At 51.1% G+C, this 15,366-nt stretch overlaps 3 non-coding genes across 3 annotated transcripts; 2 read left to right on the forward strand and 1 right to left on the reverse strand.

Annotated features, from left to right (window-relative positions):
* The first annotated feature begins 435 nt into the window (after positions 1 to 435).
* On the forward strand, positions 436 to 509 carry TRNAT-UGU. Its single transcript has one exon. It is a non-coding gene; the product is annotated as a tRNA-Thr (tRNA).
* A 2,179-nt stretch (positions 510 to 2,688) lies between these two features.
* On the forward strand, positions 2,689 to 2,761 carry TRNAG-UCC. Its single transcript has one exon. It is a non-coding gene; the product is annotated as a tRNA-Gly (tRNA).
* Positions 2,762 to 4,677: 1,916 nt separating this feature from the next.
* On the reverse strand, positions 4,678 to 4,750 carry TRNAV-AAC. Its single transcript has one exon. It is a non-coding gene; the product is annotated as a tRNA-Val (tRNA).
* Positions 4,751 to 15,366: the final 10,616 nt, after the last annotated feature.

The raw sequence follows: 15,366 nt of genomic DNA on the forward strand, positions 1-15,366 counted from the left end.
TACTGGTGGAGACCAGTTATGGTGATATAATGACCAGCAGCATTTACACTGACAATTTGGCACAAAGCTCTAGGCCTCTTGTCGAGGTGGTTTTATTTTGTCGCCAGACGTGGCATTGCAGTGTGTGCACCAGCCAAAAGCTGCTGACCGAGGGAGCGTTGTGTGTTTTTCACACAGCTGAGCAATATAATGATGCTGAAATAACGTTGTAGTGCAGACCTGGCCAAAGATTCTCTCACACACTCACACACACACACACACACACACACACACACACACACACACACACACACACACACACACACACACACCTTGCAAGGAAAACCTCACCTGCTCCTCTGCTTTGCAGAATCCAACACAAGCAAAGCTTTTCAGGCCCCAGTGGGGATGGCAGGGAGTCAGGTGTGGGCAGAGAGTGTCCCTGAGCCACAGGCAGGCACCATGGCTTAGCTGGCTAAAGCACCTGTCTTGTAAACAGGAGATCCTGGGTTCAACTCCCAGTGGTGCCTTGTTGACTAACTCTTGGGGCACCTGGTATTGGCAGCTGTCAGAGAACTAAATGGACCTTTGGTCCAGCCCAGTATGGCTGTTTCAATTACACTCACAGGCACTGATAACGGAATTACTGAGAGTTAAGCGCTGATAGGTCAGTGTTCCAGCCTGTCACAGATGACCCCCTCCCTGTGGGACAGGGGCAGGTCTGGGCTCTCTCACTAAATGCTCATTGTGGCTGCCAGAACCTGTGGGCAGCTCATTTAGTTTGCACTGAGGGTTGAGTCCTGCTTTGTGCACCATGTGTGAGAATGAAAATCCTAAACCGCCCTTTGAAATAACAGATGCAGCAGGATGTGTTATTGTCCCTGCCCCAAAGCACACAGACCAATAGAGAAATGCTGTCAAGTCCAGGGTAATACTCCACTGCCAGTTTATCTTTTTTGCTTGTTAAACTCCCTTCCAACCTTGAGGGCTCCCAGAGCCCAATATTGAGCTTGAGCTGAGATGTCTACACTGCAAATTTACCACCCCATGGCCCTAGCCTGGGAGCCTGCACTGGCACAGGAAAGCCATGAGTTTTTCATTGCAGTATGGACATATCCCCAGCCCACTCAGCTTTGGAACCCATGTCCCCTGCCTAGCAAGTGCTATTGAACTGAGGATGAGTCCCTCAATCAGGGTCTGCCAAGCACAGTTGTGCTGCCCTTGGTTCACACAACAAGGATAACAACCCTTTATTTCTCCTGCCCCTATAACATGGAGACTGGGAATCCAACACCAGCCACCAGTGATCATTTTGGCAAGCAACCCAACATATTTCCAACATACTGTAAAATCCACATGCAGACTCATACACGAAACCTTGCAAGAAAATCTTCCTGGGGGGGTCTGAAGCACCTGCTGCTGGAGGGAAGGAGGGAGCTGTGGGTTGGGATTGAGGAGCAGCGTGAGGAGGGGGGGCCTGTGGATTGGGATTGAGGGGCACTGGGAATAGGAGGGGGCTGTGGGTTGGGACAGAGGAGAAGGGTGAAGAGGAGCAGGCTCTGGTTGGGAGTGAGGAGCAGTGAGCATAGGAGGGACTGAGGGTTGGGATTGAGGGGCACTGGGAAAAGAGGGGACATGGGTTTAGGCTGAAGAGCATCTTCATTTGGGGATCCAGCAGGACAGGGGAAGGCAGCAGGTGATTCTAATTCCTTAGGGATATTCTGTGTGTTTGTGTGTGTGTCTGTGTGTCTGTGTGTCTGTGTGTGTGTGCAAGGGAGGAACATGCTCTATGCCCAGAGGCCTTTATTCCTCCAGGCTGCAAGGACAGAGGGGCTGTCAGGAAGTTGCCCCTTCAAACCCACACACAAAAAGGCCCTTCTGAGGAAAGAGAAAATCCTGAAGAGAAAAAGTAACATCAAAGAGGACTCCAGCAAGACAGTGTAAGATCTTGGTGAGTAGTTTATCACCTGACCAGGGACTTGAACCCTGGACCTTCAGATTAAAAGTCTGATGCTCTACCAACTGAAAGCAGCAAAGAGTCCTGTGGCACCTTATAAACTAACAGAGGTTTTGAAGTATGAGCTTTCATGGGTGAATACCCACTTCAGCTAGCCAGGCTCATGAAGAAAAAGAGCAAGTTGGTGCAGAGGAGAAACTAGTAAAGAAAACAAGAGCGGGAAACAATATGGGAAACCTGCTGCTCTCTCTGGCCCGGTCAACACTGTGAGTTTATATCGAATTTAGCAGCGTTAAAGGGCATTAACCCTGCACCCGTCCACACAACGAAGCCCTTTATATCGATATAAAGGGCTCTTAATACCGATAGCTGTACTCCTCCCCGACGAGGGGAGTAGCGCTGAAATCGGTATTGCCATGTCGGATTAGGGTTAGTGTGGCCGCAATTCGATGGTATTGGCCTCCAGGCGCCATCCCACAGTGCACCATTGTGACTGCTCTGGACAGCAATCTGAACTCGGATGCACTGTAAAATCGGAATAATCCCGTAGTGTAGACATACCCTGTGATTAACAACATTGGTGGCTAATTGAAAGGCTGATGGTTTAAACCCAAGTGAAGATGGAGGTGGTTTTTTTTAGTCATGAGGGTTTTTTTTAGTGATGAGAATCCAGTACATTTTAACAGGCAGAAAAATCTCTTCAACGCTGGTCTAACCTCATTAGGCAAGCATAAGTGACACTTTCGCCAGATGCATTGGTGGTATAGTGGTGAGCATAGCTACCTTCCAAGCTAGTTGACCTGGGTTCAATTCCCAGCTAATGCAATGATGTGATGTTTTCTCTGCTGGGAAGTGATTTAATTTCAGTCACATTGTATCAGTTTATCAATGGAATGAGAGAATCCATGTGCTGCAGGTCATTCAACACACAATGGAGGAAGAAAGGGGCAGGACTATACAATGAGCTGTTGGAGTTATCCTGATATTACAATGTTTGGTTTATTTTTTAAAAAACTTCCTTTACTTCCATCTCCCTTTTAGACTCAGAGGCTTTAAGGTTAGAAGGGACCAGTGTGATCATCTAGTCCGACCTGCTGCACCTTGCAGGCCAAAAGACACCACCCACCCACTCCTGTAATAGACCCGGGAGGGGAGGCAGCTCTGTGCTCTGCCCCTCCCCGAGGCAGCACATGGAGGCCCTCTGCTCCCCTCCCCCCATGGGTGTGCAGAGATGTGCCAGCAGCACTGAGATGGCTCCCTGCCCACTCTGCCTCCGTCCCTCCGTGCCACTCTCAGAAATGGCCGGCATGTCCCAGCGTCCCCTGGGGTGGGCAGAGTGTCTCCATTCACTGCCCCTGCCCTGAGTACCAACTCCGCAGCACCCATTGGCCAGGAACTGCAGCCAATGGGAGCTCTGGGGGCAGCGCCTGCAGGCAGCGGCGCACGGAGACTCCCTGGCCCCGCCCACCTAGGAGCTGCTGACGCAGGGTTGTGTGTACGGGTCAATTTGGGAGCTGCAGTGCCCGGGGTAAGCGCCACCCCTCCTGAACCCCAACCCCCTCCCCCAGCGCAGAGCCCGCACCCCGCACCCAAATTTCCTCCCAGAGCTTTGCTTGTCTTCCTTTCACCCAGAACCATCGTCCTTCTCCTGGGCTGCAAGTAGCCATCCCTGGGAAGCCAAGAGGCAGGCACAGGATTCTACCTCCCAGCAGCCAACCGCACCTCCCCAGGCTTTGCAGAACAAATGGTGGCTACTACTAACCCCACTTAGCCGCACGTAGGCGCTTAGCTTCTGCCCTGCCTTCCTCTGCTTGACTTTCCTCTTTTGCCCCATTCCTGCCTCACTCCCTCCTTTGGCAAGTCACACAAAGGAAGCCAGCAGGAAGAGCCGGCCGCCATAGGCCAACCTCCAAGGGCAGAGGAGACCAAGCCACAAGGCTTCAAAAGGTGACAGGCCAAGATCCTCTAGCTTTCCCCTGCTGATGCTAAGGCTTTTTCTCAGCTCATTTCACCACCCTCTGTCCTGCAGGGGTTGAGTTTATCGCAGGTGTTACCCAAAATTGGGCCAACTAGTAAGTGTAAGGAGGACAAATGACCCACCAGAGTTTGGCAGAAAGCAGCACATTTGTTATACTGACAGCTAAGCTCAAAATAAGTGGGGGCAGGGGGTGTCACACTCGCATTCGCATACTCACACTCCCAGGACGGGCACAGCACTGGAGATGTTAGGATTCTGCAAGGTAAGTGTCCCACAGCGCAGCTATGGACGGTACGATGAAGGTAAGTCTTCCTGAGGCACAGTGAAATGCAACGCTGTGAACCACTGGCCAGGCGGTCCGGGTGAAGGGCATTCACTGGAGGTACAAGCTTGTGAGTGCTCTCCTGAGCACAGGGTCCCTTCCCCTTTTAAGGGCCTGCACCTCATGGCCTGCGACTAGAGATGACTTGGCTGCATCTGGTTGGTCACACTCCACCTTGGGCAGTGTCCATGCTCTGGGTGTGTGAGCGCTGCCTAATTAGAGTCCCAGACACCTTGTCTACCTGGGAGCTCTTCTGCTCTTCAACCAGCCCATTCATCCCACAAGCATTCCAGGAGGGAGCGGGAGGGAGCAAGCCACTTCACAGGCATTCAGAGAGGGAGAGGAGACAAAAGTGGAAGCAGGGGAAGTATAACAGACCTTTTGAGCATAGAAATCACTGCTACTCCTACAACAGCAGGAACTGGGAAAATTAAGCCAGCATGTTTCTGCCTGGTTTTGAACCAGGGACCTTTTGCGTGTTAAGCAAACGTGATAACCACTACACTACAGAAACTCTGTCACAGGGCTCTGCCCCTCCCTTCATAAGTACATAAGAATGGCCATACTGGGTCAGACCAAAGGTCTATCCAACCCCGCGTCATATCTGCCAACAGTGGCCAAATGCCAGGTGCCCCAGAGGGACTGAACCTAACAGGTAATGAGTAAGTGATCTCTCTCCTGTCATCCATCTCCACTCTCTGACAAACAGAGGCTAGGGACACCATTCCTTACCCATCCTCACTAATAGCCATTCATGGACTTAACCTCCATTAATTTATCAGCAAAAAGAACAAGGAGTACTTGTGGCACCTTAGGGTATGGCTACACTGGCTAGTTGCAGCGCTGGTAGTTTGCAGCGCTGGTCGTCCAGCTGTGCAGGGCCAGCGCTGCAGTGTGGCCACACTGACAGCTACCAGCGCTGCAGTGTGGCCACATTGGCAGCATTTCCAGCGCTGTACTGAGAGGTGCATTGTGGGCAGCTATCCCACAGAGCACCTCATCCCATTTTGGCGCCGTTTTGGCGCTGAGTATTGTGGGAAGGGGAAGGAAGTGTGTGGGTCATTCCGCTTCCTGTTCCAACGCCCCGTGGTGCATCGCTTCACTTCCCAGCAGTCACACTTTCGCCGTCCACATTTCTTGCCATTGTGAGTGCAGCACGCTGTGAAATGGAGCCTGAGCTGCTGAGGAATTTGCCGCTGACTGTCGCCAGCACATCACGTTTGGCAGTTGAGCTATTCCTTCAGCTCCAAAGTGACAGTGAGGATTCCAATGATGATATGGATTTGCCTAAAGCGGGTGACATGAAATTGCTTGTGGCGGTAACGGAAATGCTCAGCACCATGGAACGCCGCTTTTGGGCTCGTGAGACAAGCAGTGAGTGGTGGGATCACATTGTCATGGAAGTCTGGGATGACGAGCAGTGGCTGCAGAACTTTCGTATGAGAAAAGCCACTTTCATGGGACTGTGCTGAGCTCGCCCCCACCCTGCGGCGCAAGGACACAAGATTGAGAGCTGCCCTGACGGTGGAAAAGTGGGTGGCTATTGCAATCTGGAAGCTGGCAACTCCAGACAGCTACCGGTCGGTCGGGAACCAGTTTGGAGTGGGAAAGTCGACCGCTGGAATCGTGTTGATGCAAGTTTGCAGGGCCATTAATCGCATCCTGCTAAGGAGAACCGTGACTGTGGGGAACGTGCAGGACATTGTGGATGGCTTTGCAGAAATGGGTTTCCCTAACTGTGGAGGGGCAATAGATGGGACGCATATTCCTATTCTGGCACCACCCCACCTAGCCTACGAGTACATTAATCGCAAGGGGTATTTCTCTATGGTTCTCCAGGCGCTTGTGGATCACCGTGGGCGTTTCACTGATATTTACACAGGCTGGCCTGGAAAAGTGCATGATGCATGCATCTTTCGGAACAGTGGCCTGATCACAGTAGGGGACGTTGAAATGCCCATTGTGATCCTTGGGGACCCCGCTTACCCATTAATGCCTTGGCTCATGAAACCCTATACAGGGAAGCTGGACAGGAGCCAGGACCGTTTCAACTACAGGCTGAGCCGATGCCGAATGACTGTGGAGTGTACTTTTGGCCGTTTAAAGGGGCGCTGGCGGGCGCTTTATGGGAAGCTAGACTTGGGGGAAAGCAGCATCCCTGCGGTTGTATCCGCGTGCTGTACCCTCCATAATATTTGTGAAGGGAAGGGTGAAACATTCAGCCAGGCATGGAACAACGAGGTGCAAGTTCTGGAGGCTGAATTTGCACAGCCAGACAGCAGGGCTACTAGAGACGCCCACCACAGGGCAACAAGGATTAGGGATGCCTTGAGGGAGGAATTTGAGGCAGAAAGCCAACAGTAATGTTTTTTTGCCTTGACCAGGAGTGACGTGCACTGGTTACAGTGCTTTTAAAAGTGCCTGTGTTTTCCTTGATGTTTGTTACCTGTGTTTTCATTGGGTTTTGTTATCTTTCACTTTATGCAGTAATAAAAACTGTTTCATAATCAAAGAAATCATTTATTTAAAAAGAAGGAAGTACACGGGCAGGGGGGTTGGTTGTTGAACTGTACATTCATAGTTTTGAATATGTACTGCCAGGAGTGCCAGGAGTGCTGTGCACCTCAGGATTGTACTGTTGCATGAGTGCAGAGGGTAAGGGTCGTAATTCTCTGGGCTCATAGGTGACCGTACAGGTGTCGGGGGCAGCTGGTGATGGTGTAGGTAAGAACCTGGATGCTGGGGAATGGGACTTGGAGCTGACATTGGTGCATAGGGGAAAGAGGTTTGGGAGGGTGGGGGTTTTGCACAGTAGTGCTCTGCCTGCATTGCTACCAGTGACTGCATACAGTCTGTTTGGCGCGCAATGAGGTTTATAAGCTGCCTCGTGGTTTTCTTCTGCATCAACACCTTTCTCCTGCTTTCTGTTTCCCTCCAGTGCTGCATCTTTTCTCTCCATTTCTGCGCATTTTTATTCTCTGCTGCACACTGGTTCATAACTGCCTTGACCAAATCTTCTTTGCTTCGGTTAGGTTTCCTTCTCAGGTTCTGAAGCTTTCTTTCAGTCACTGATAAGACCGGCCCAGGACTACTCAAGGTCACTATAAAAATACAGCAAATGATACATTTTAAGAGAGCTTGCATTGTGTATAATCTGAAGTCTCACACAAGCATTCCTCAGACATTTCAGCAACTGCTAGAGAATTCACAGCCTCCCAGAAATGGTAATGGTAATTAACCCTGGGGTTCCTGCCTGCCGCGGTCTGCTCGAGCAGGGTGCTTCTTGCTTCATGGCTAGACTGCCTGTTTCTGGGCTTTGTTAAACGCAGCACTGCCATGTCCCTCAGGAATTAACCCTGGGGTTCCTGCCTGCCGCGGTCTGCTCGAGCAGGGTGCTTCTTGCTTCATGGCTAGACTGCCTGTTTCTGGGCTTTCTAAAAGGCAGCACTGCCATGTCCCTCAGGAATTAACCCTGGGGTTCCTGCCTGCCGCGGTCTGCTTGAGCAGGGTGCTTCTTGCTTCATGGCTAGACTGCCTGTTTTTGGGCTTTGTTAAACGCAGCACTGCCATGTCCCTCAGGAATTAACCCTAGGGTTCCTGCCTGCCGCGCTATGCAGTTGGGGAAACCAGCACTGAAACACTCCCTCCATTTCCCACAGGAGTTAATACTTGAAGATATCTCCCTTCTGCGGGTTACCAAAGAAGCAAGGGAGGGTCTCCTACAACAATGCGGATTCCGCCCGGGTCCTTATGCAGCGTGCCTCTGTGCAAGCATGGTTCCCCCACCCCTCCTGGAACAGTGGCGCGGACGCGTTAGCCTGAATGGGACAGGGACCACAATGGCTCTCCCTTTAAACTTGGTCACGCGAATTGCCTATGCTCTTGCAGAAACTTTTGAAGAGATTACAGAGGCAGATTACTGCGACGTGATAGACCACATCAATGGGATATTCCATGTCTAGGCATGCAGGCATGCAGCCATACCATCCCCCCTCCTCTCCCAAAACCTTTGCATTGCAATAAAAGCTGCTTACCTGGGACCTGCTCCTGTGATTCTTCTGCAGCAAGTTCCAGGGGCTGCGACTGGCTAGCTTCCTCCTGGCTTGAGAAGAGCTCCTGACTGCATGCCTCCTCCGGGGTGTCTTCCCCCACCACAGTAGCCTCACTGTCTGCCTCCCCCTCCCCCTCCCCCTCCTCTACCGGCTCTGAACTGTCCATCGTGGTCCTTGGATTTACAGAGGGGTCAACCCCATAAATCGCATCCAGCTCCTTGTAAAACCGGCAGGTCGTGGGGGCACTGCTGGATCTGCGGTTCCCCTCACATGCTTTGCAATAGGCACTCCGGAGCTCCTTTACTTTTACCCTGCACTGCAGCGCGTCACGCTCATGGCCCCTTTCCAGCATGGCTCTCGATACCTGGGCAAAGGTATCATAATTCTTACGGCTAGAGCGCAGCTGTGCCTGCACAGATTCCTCCCCCCAAACACTGATGAGGTCCATCAGCTCGCCATTGCTCCATGCTGGGGCTCGTTTGCCACGTGGAGGCATGGTCACCTGTAAAGATTCACTGATTGCACTCCACACCTGGCTGAGCAAACAGGAAGGGGATTTTTAAAATTCCCGGGGCATTTAAAGGGCGGGTCACCTGAGGCCAGGGAAGTAGAGTCTGACCTGATGAGCAGAGTGGCTGAACAGGCATTCTGGGATACATCCTTATACCCTGGAGGCCAATCACAGCGCTGGTGTGTGGCCACACTTGATGACCAGCGCTGCAGAACCAGCGCTGGAATCCTTATTCCCCATGCCGAGTGAGGTGTACGGCCAGCGCTGCAGCCAGGGAGTTGCAGCGCTGGAAGTGCCCTGCAGGTGTGGCCACTTACTAATTGCAGCGCTGGTGGAGGCTTTCCAGCACTGCAAATCGCCAGTGTAGCCATACCCTTAGAGACTAACAAATTTATTTGAGCATAAGCTTTCGTGGGCTAAAACCAACTTCAGCGGATGCATGCAGTGGAAAATACAGCAGGAAGATATATAGATATACACAGAGAACATGAAAAAATGGGTGTTGTCATACACACTATAATGAGAGTGAACAGTTAAGGTGAGCTATTATCAGCAGGAGAAAAAACCTTTTGTAGTGATAATCGGGACGGCCCATTTCCAACAGTTGACAGGAAGGTGTGAGTAACAGTAGGGGGACAAATAAACATGGGGAAATAGTTTTACTTTGTGCAATGACCCATCCATTCCCAGTCTTTATTCAAGCCTAATTTAATGGTGTCCACTTTGCAAATTAATTCCAATTCAGTAGTCTGTCATTGGAGTCTGTTTTTGAAGGTTATTTGTTGTAATATTGTGACTTTTAGGTCTATCATCGAGTGACCAGGGAGATTGAAGTGTTCTCCAACTGGTTTCTGTATGTTATAATTCTTGACATGTGATTTGTGTCCATTTATTATTTTACGTAGAGACTGTCTGGTCTGGACAATGTACATGGCAGAGGGGCATTGCTGGCACATAATAGCATATATCACGTTGATAGATATGCAGGTGAATGAGCCTCTGATAGTGTGGCTGATGTGATTGGGTCCTATGATGGTGTCCCCTGAATAGATATGTGGACAGAGTTTGCAATGGGCTTTGTTGCAAGGATAGGTTCCTGGGTTAGTGTTTTTGTTGTGTGGTTGCTGGTAAGTATTTGCTTCAGGTTGGGGGGCTGTCTGTAAGCAAGGACTGGCCTGTCTCCCAAGATCTGTGAGAGTGAGGGACAGGTTGTAGATCCTTGATGATGCGCTGGAGAGGTTTTAGTTGGAGGCTGAAGGTGACGGCTAGTGGCTTTCTGTTACTTTCTTTATTGGGCCTGTCCTGTAGTAGGTGACATCTGGGTACTCTTCTGGCTCTGTCAATCTATTTTTTCACTTCAGCAGGTGGGTATTGTAGTTGTAAGAACACTTGATAGAGATCTTGTAAGTGTTTGTCTCTGTCTGAGGGGTTGGAGCAAATGCGGCTGTATATTAGAGCTGGGCTGTAGACAATGGATTGTGTGGTGTGCTCTGGTGAAAGCTGGAGGAATGTAGGTAAGTATAATGGTCAGTAGGTTTACGGTATAGGGTGGTGTTTATGTGACCATCGCTTATTAGCACTGTAGTGTCCAGGAAATGGATTTCTTGTGTGGCCTGGTCCAGGCTGAGGTTGATGGTGGGATGGAAATTGTTGACATCATGGTGGAATTCCTCAAGGGTTTTCTTTTCCATGGGTCCAGATGATGAAGATGTCATCAGTGTAGCGCAAGTAGAGTAGGGGCATTAGGGGATGAGAGCTGAGGAAGTGTTGTTCTAAGTCAGCCATAAAAATGTTGGCATACTGAGGGGCCATGCGGGTACCCATAGCAGTGCTGCTGACTTGAAGGTATACATTGTCCCCAAATCTGTTATGAGTGAGGACAAAGTCACAAAGTTCAGCCACCAGGTTTGCCGTGACATTATCGGGGATACTGTTCCTGACGGCTTGTAGTCCATCTTTGTATGGAACGTTGGTGTAGAGGGCTTTTGGGCCTGCTGCTTCTCTGTCTGGGAGGTTTTTGTCAGCCCTGGCACACAAAAAGGGTATCATTGCGAGCGCCCACGAAGGCGAGATGAATTTTTGCCTGCCATGCTCAGCTTGACTTGCTTCCTCACCCCATTCCTGCCTTAGATCCTGGGTCGGCTGGTGGCTGAAGATGGTCCATTGTCTCAAGCGGTGCCAGAGCCTGACACAGTGCCCCGGGCCGCCTTTGCTCTGCACATGCCGGCCGTGCACATTTGCAAATACTTTAAAGCTCCTGTCAGTAAGTTCTGGGGACAGTTGCTCACCATCAGAGGAAGCTCCCTAAAATTGGCCTGTCTCACCCAGTGGTACATTGACCTCTGTTCAGACTGAGCCAAATGTGGGGGGGCCTCGCTGCTGTGGCTGCCGCTGCTGTGAGGGTGGCCACTGTTGCGGATGAAGCCATCCTGCAAGCACCTTCCACCTAGCCACCCACTGAAAATCATGTAGGGTGTAAGGTGTGGGTAGAAGAACACTAGAGGGGGAGGGCATCCCCCTTCCCCCACTATTCGCCATCCCATATCCGGTGCTGCACCTAGGGGGGTAAAAAAAGTACGGCCATATCGGAAGAGTCAGTTGTGTTCTTTGCGGTTGCCCCACCATTCCCCTCGGGCCTGACCTGCCCTCCAGCTCAGCCACCACTGAAAATTGAAACACAAAACAGTAGAGCCGTAAAAGGCTTCAAGGCCCACCAGACTCAACCCCCCTTCTAATATGGCAGAAAAGCCGCACTTCTCCTGACTAGGTAGGGACGTCCTATTGCCCCACAAGAAGTGGAAGGCCATTGTGTTCGGTCTCAGCAGCACTCGTGGAGCAGGGGGAAATACCTGGCTGAGGAAATTCACCACAGATGGGTCTTGAGCATCACAACCTTGTAGGTAATGACAAGGTCCACTTACGCCACCGGCTGAGCCATTCCTCACAGGCCAGCAACCATTTCTCCCAGTTCGCATTCCCCATCTCGTCCCCAACCGAACACTAGAAGGCCCAGCCATCAACCTGCCCACTCTTGCAGCCCTCCTCTTCCGCCCTGACTGATGGGGGGAGTATTGAGCCTCCCTCCCTTAGGCCCTTCAGCATCCCTGGGGAAAGACAACACCACCCAAGTGACTTTGGGCCAGTAGGTCAACCAATAGGGCTGCCTCCTAGGCCAGGCTGCAGCCCAGCTTCAGGACTAAGATGAAATGGAGCTCGCATCCCTACCTACAGGACTCCAGGCATGGCCAGGCTTCTGGATCAAACATCCCCTCTTGTGCTCAAGTCACAACAGCTAGCGGGCAAAAGACAGGCTTTCATGGCATTGGAGAAAGCAAGATAGAGCCTTGGAAGAGCCCTTCTATCTGCAGCAGGATTAGCCCATGTCAGTGATTAATGAGGTGGATCTAGTTGTAGATTGTTATTCATTTCCCACCTTGACAATTCACACAGTCCCTTTCCTGCTCAAATCCTCAGCACCTCGGTGATCCTGGTAGCGGGGGTTGGGTCCTGAGATTTTCAGGGTTCTTTTTCCCCTCCACCTGGAGTGAACTCAGCTTTTCCCCCATCCCAGACAATCCATGAAATAACAACAGGGGCATAAAGAAAGAGGGGAGGAACATCTCACGGCCAGGGCTGGATGTGCCCAGGGCCCCTGCTTGTCCATTGTTTCCATGGAATTTGGCCCCTGCTTTGCACAAGGGACAGAGAAGGATCTTGCTGTTCCTGTGTCTGTGCAAGGAAAATTGTGCGTCTGTATGAAAGAGAGGAGGGAAATGGCCCCATGATGGGACAATATCCTCAGGATTAAGACCTAAGAACTCAGGCTGAGAACTGATTTAACTCCACTCATCTGGGATTTAACAAATTGTCTTTCATGGAGCAGGGCCAGTTCCAGTGTTTTTGCCACCCCAAGTGGAAAAAAAAATAAAAAAGCTGCAATCAATGGCAGCTCTACCTCTGCTGCTTTTGGCCACAAGTCCTTCCCTCTGAGAGGGACGAATTGCTGCTGAAGCCTCCCCTTTCCATTGACCGCCCCAGGCACCTGCTTGCTGCGCTGGTGCCTGGAGCCAGCCCTGCCATGGAGTCACTGGGAAGATGGGGGAATCAGGAAAATACCATGGATTCGTTTATGTTGTAAGTGAAGAATAACAAAAACAGTTCTGGTTTAAAGTCACTTTTCCCTGACTGGGAATTGAACCCAGGCCTTGGCAGTGAAAATGCCAAATCCTAACCACCAGGGAGGGGCAGATGCTGTTTTTCTTCTCGCTTATGTTACACTTTCTTAGGCTACTTTCTATCCAATTTCTGAAGCTGCTCCATTGTCCATTCCCTGAGGGGCTAAGAGCAGAGAGTGCAGGAATCCCTGTACTCAGGGTCACAACCTGAGACCAACTCAAGCTACTGAAACAAGCACAAATGATGCTTCCTCCAGCAGGATCACAGAGCAACACAAAGAAAACCCATGAGGAACAATCCTCCTCTGCCTTCATTTACCCCATCGCAACCCTCTCAGCAGCCAACTCTTGTGGGAAGGATGCTGAGCTGATAAGAGCTCTGGCATAGAGACCAAGGGAGGGGTGTTGCACCCCTTCAGTGAGAGCTGGTCACATTCTGACTCTGGAGGAGGAGGGAAAGGCGATGGCCACGTGATGGGGCCAGTATGTACCACAACACGGTTCTTTTATGTGGGATGACTCTGAACATTGACTGATCTCCACTCCCTTGGATTTGAAGAGATGTTTAGTTGGGCACTTAGGAGGCTGAAGCAATTTTATGGATGGTGACACTATGATTAAAGGGTTATTTAATGTTGTAGAAATTGTTAAAAACACTGAGCTTAAACTGGAACTGCCTGTTATCTCTCCTGCCTCGGTGGGAACTGCAGGGAATCGTCCCCTGCTGCCCTTGGCTCCAGGCTGGTTTTTCTGGGGAGGGGACGTGGAATTGATTTGTTTGCTGTTGAGAAGGGAGCCAGGCCAGTTCTCAGGGAACGAGAACTCCCAGCATCTTCCCAGCCCAGCCCAGGCTGCTGCCCTGTCCCAGCCTCTGTTCCCCTGGGGGCCCTGCGTGTTTGACTCTAGAGCAGGCAGGGAGCAGCAACAGAGGCAGAGGACAGCCTGGGCCGGGCAGATAAGAAGGAATTTAGCCAGCAAAAAAGTAAAATGACAGGGGAGTATTACCCTGGACTCGACGGCATTTCTCCATTGGTCTGTCTGCTTTGGGGCAGCGACAATAACACGTCCTGCTGCATTCGATATTTCAAAGGGAGGTTTAGGATTTTCATTCTCACACACGGTGCACAAAGCAGGACTCAACCTTTGCTGTAAACTAAACAAGCTGCCCACAGATTCTGGCAGCCACAATGAGCATTTGGGTGAGAGCTCAGACCTGCCCCTGTCCCAGAGGGAGATGGGTCATCTGTGTGGGGACTGGACCACTGACCTACCCGCTCCTAACTCCCAAACCTTCAGTAACTCTATTATCAGTGCCTGTGAGTGTTATTTAAACCATAAGAAAAACCACCCTGGGCTAGACCAAAGGCCCATCTAGCTCTGAACCTTGTCTTCTGACAGTAGCCAATAACAGGTACCCCAACATCCAGCCAACAAGGCACCACTGGGAGTTGAACCCAGAATCTCCTGTTTACAAAACAGAAGCTTTAGCCAGCTAAACCATGGCACCTGTGGGTGACTAAAGCACTCTGTGTGCCCACACCTGACTCCCTGCCATTGCCACCAGGGCCTGACAAGCTTTGCTTGTGTCTGGATTCTGCAAAGCAGAGGAGCAGGTGAGGTTTTCCTTGCAAGCTGTGTGCGAGTGAATCTTTGGCCAGGTCTGCACTACAAAGTTGTTTCAGCAGAATGATATTGCTCTGGTGTGTGAAAAACACACAATGCTACCTCGGTCGGCAGCTTGTGGCTGGTGCACACACTGCAATGCCATGTCTGGCGACAAAACTGCCCTGTTTTGGTGACAAAATAAAACGACTTCGATGAGAGGTCTAGAGCTTTTTGCAACAAACTTAAAGTGACAGAGTGTCAGTGTAGACGCTGCTGTTCATTATATCAGCATAACTGGCCTCTGCCAGTATCCCACAATGCCCGTCGTGAACTCGCCTGCCCTGCATTCCTGCTACAGAGGCTGGGCCCCTCCCCTTTCATAGCTCTGGGAAGTTCTGACAGCTGAGCCTGCTGCTCTGCTCCGGCAGCCAGGAGCAAATCACTGCCATGGATGCTGCTCTCTCCCGCACTGCAAACACAGAGCAGGTGGTGGGAGTTTCCTTACAGTGTAGGGGGGCCACTGGAATCCGAACTGTGACACGCCCAGGACATCCCTTCCCTTGAGGAGGCTCTTACCTTCTAAACAGGGATATCTGTTTTCTAGTAAAATCACGAAAAGGGAAGGAGAAAACTCGAAAGAGGTTCCCCCTGGCACTCACGTACGTGAACCCGAATACTCTCTCAGTCCTCAAAGAGAGACGTGGAGAAGGAGACTTGCTGAAGCAAAGCCACAGGGGTCACTGAGGTTTCCCTGGCCCCTCGCCCCTGTCCTGCCTGGCTGATGTCA

This window comes from Mauremys reevesii, linkage group 12 (assembly GCF_016161935.1).
Source record: "Mauremys reevesii isolate NIE-2019 linkage group 12, ASM1616193v1, whole genome shotgun sequence".
Classification (NCBI taxonomy): Eukaryota; Metazoa; Chordata; order Testudines; family Geoemydidae; genus Mauremys; species Mauremys reevesii.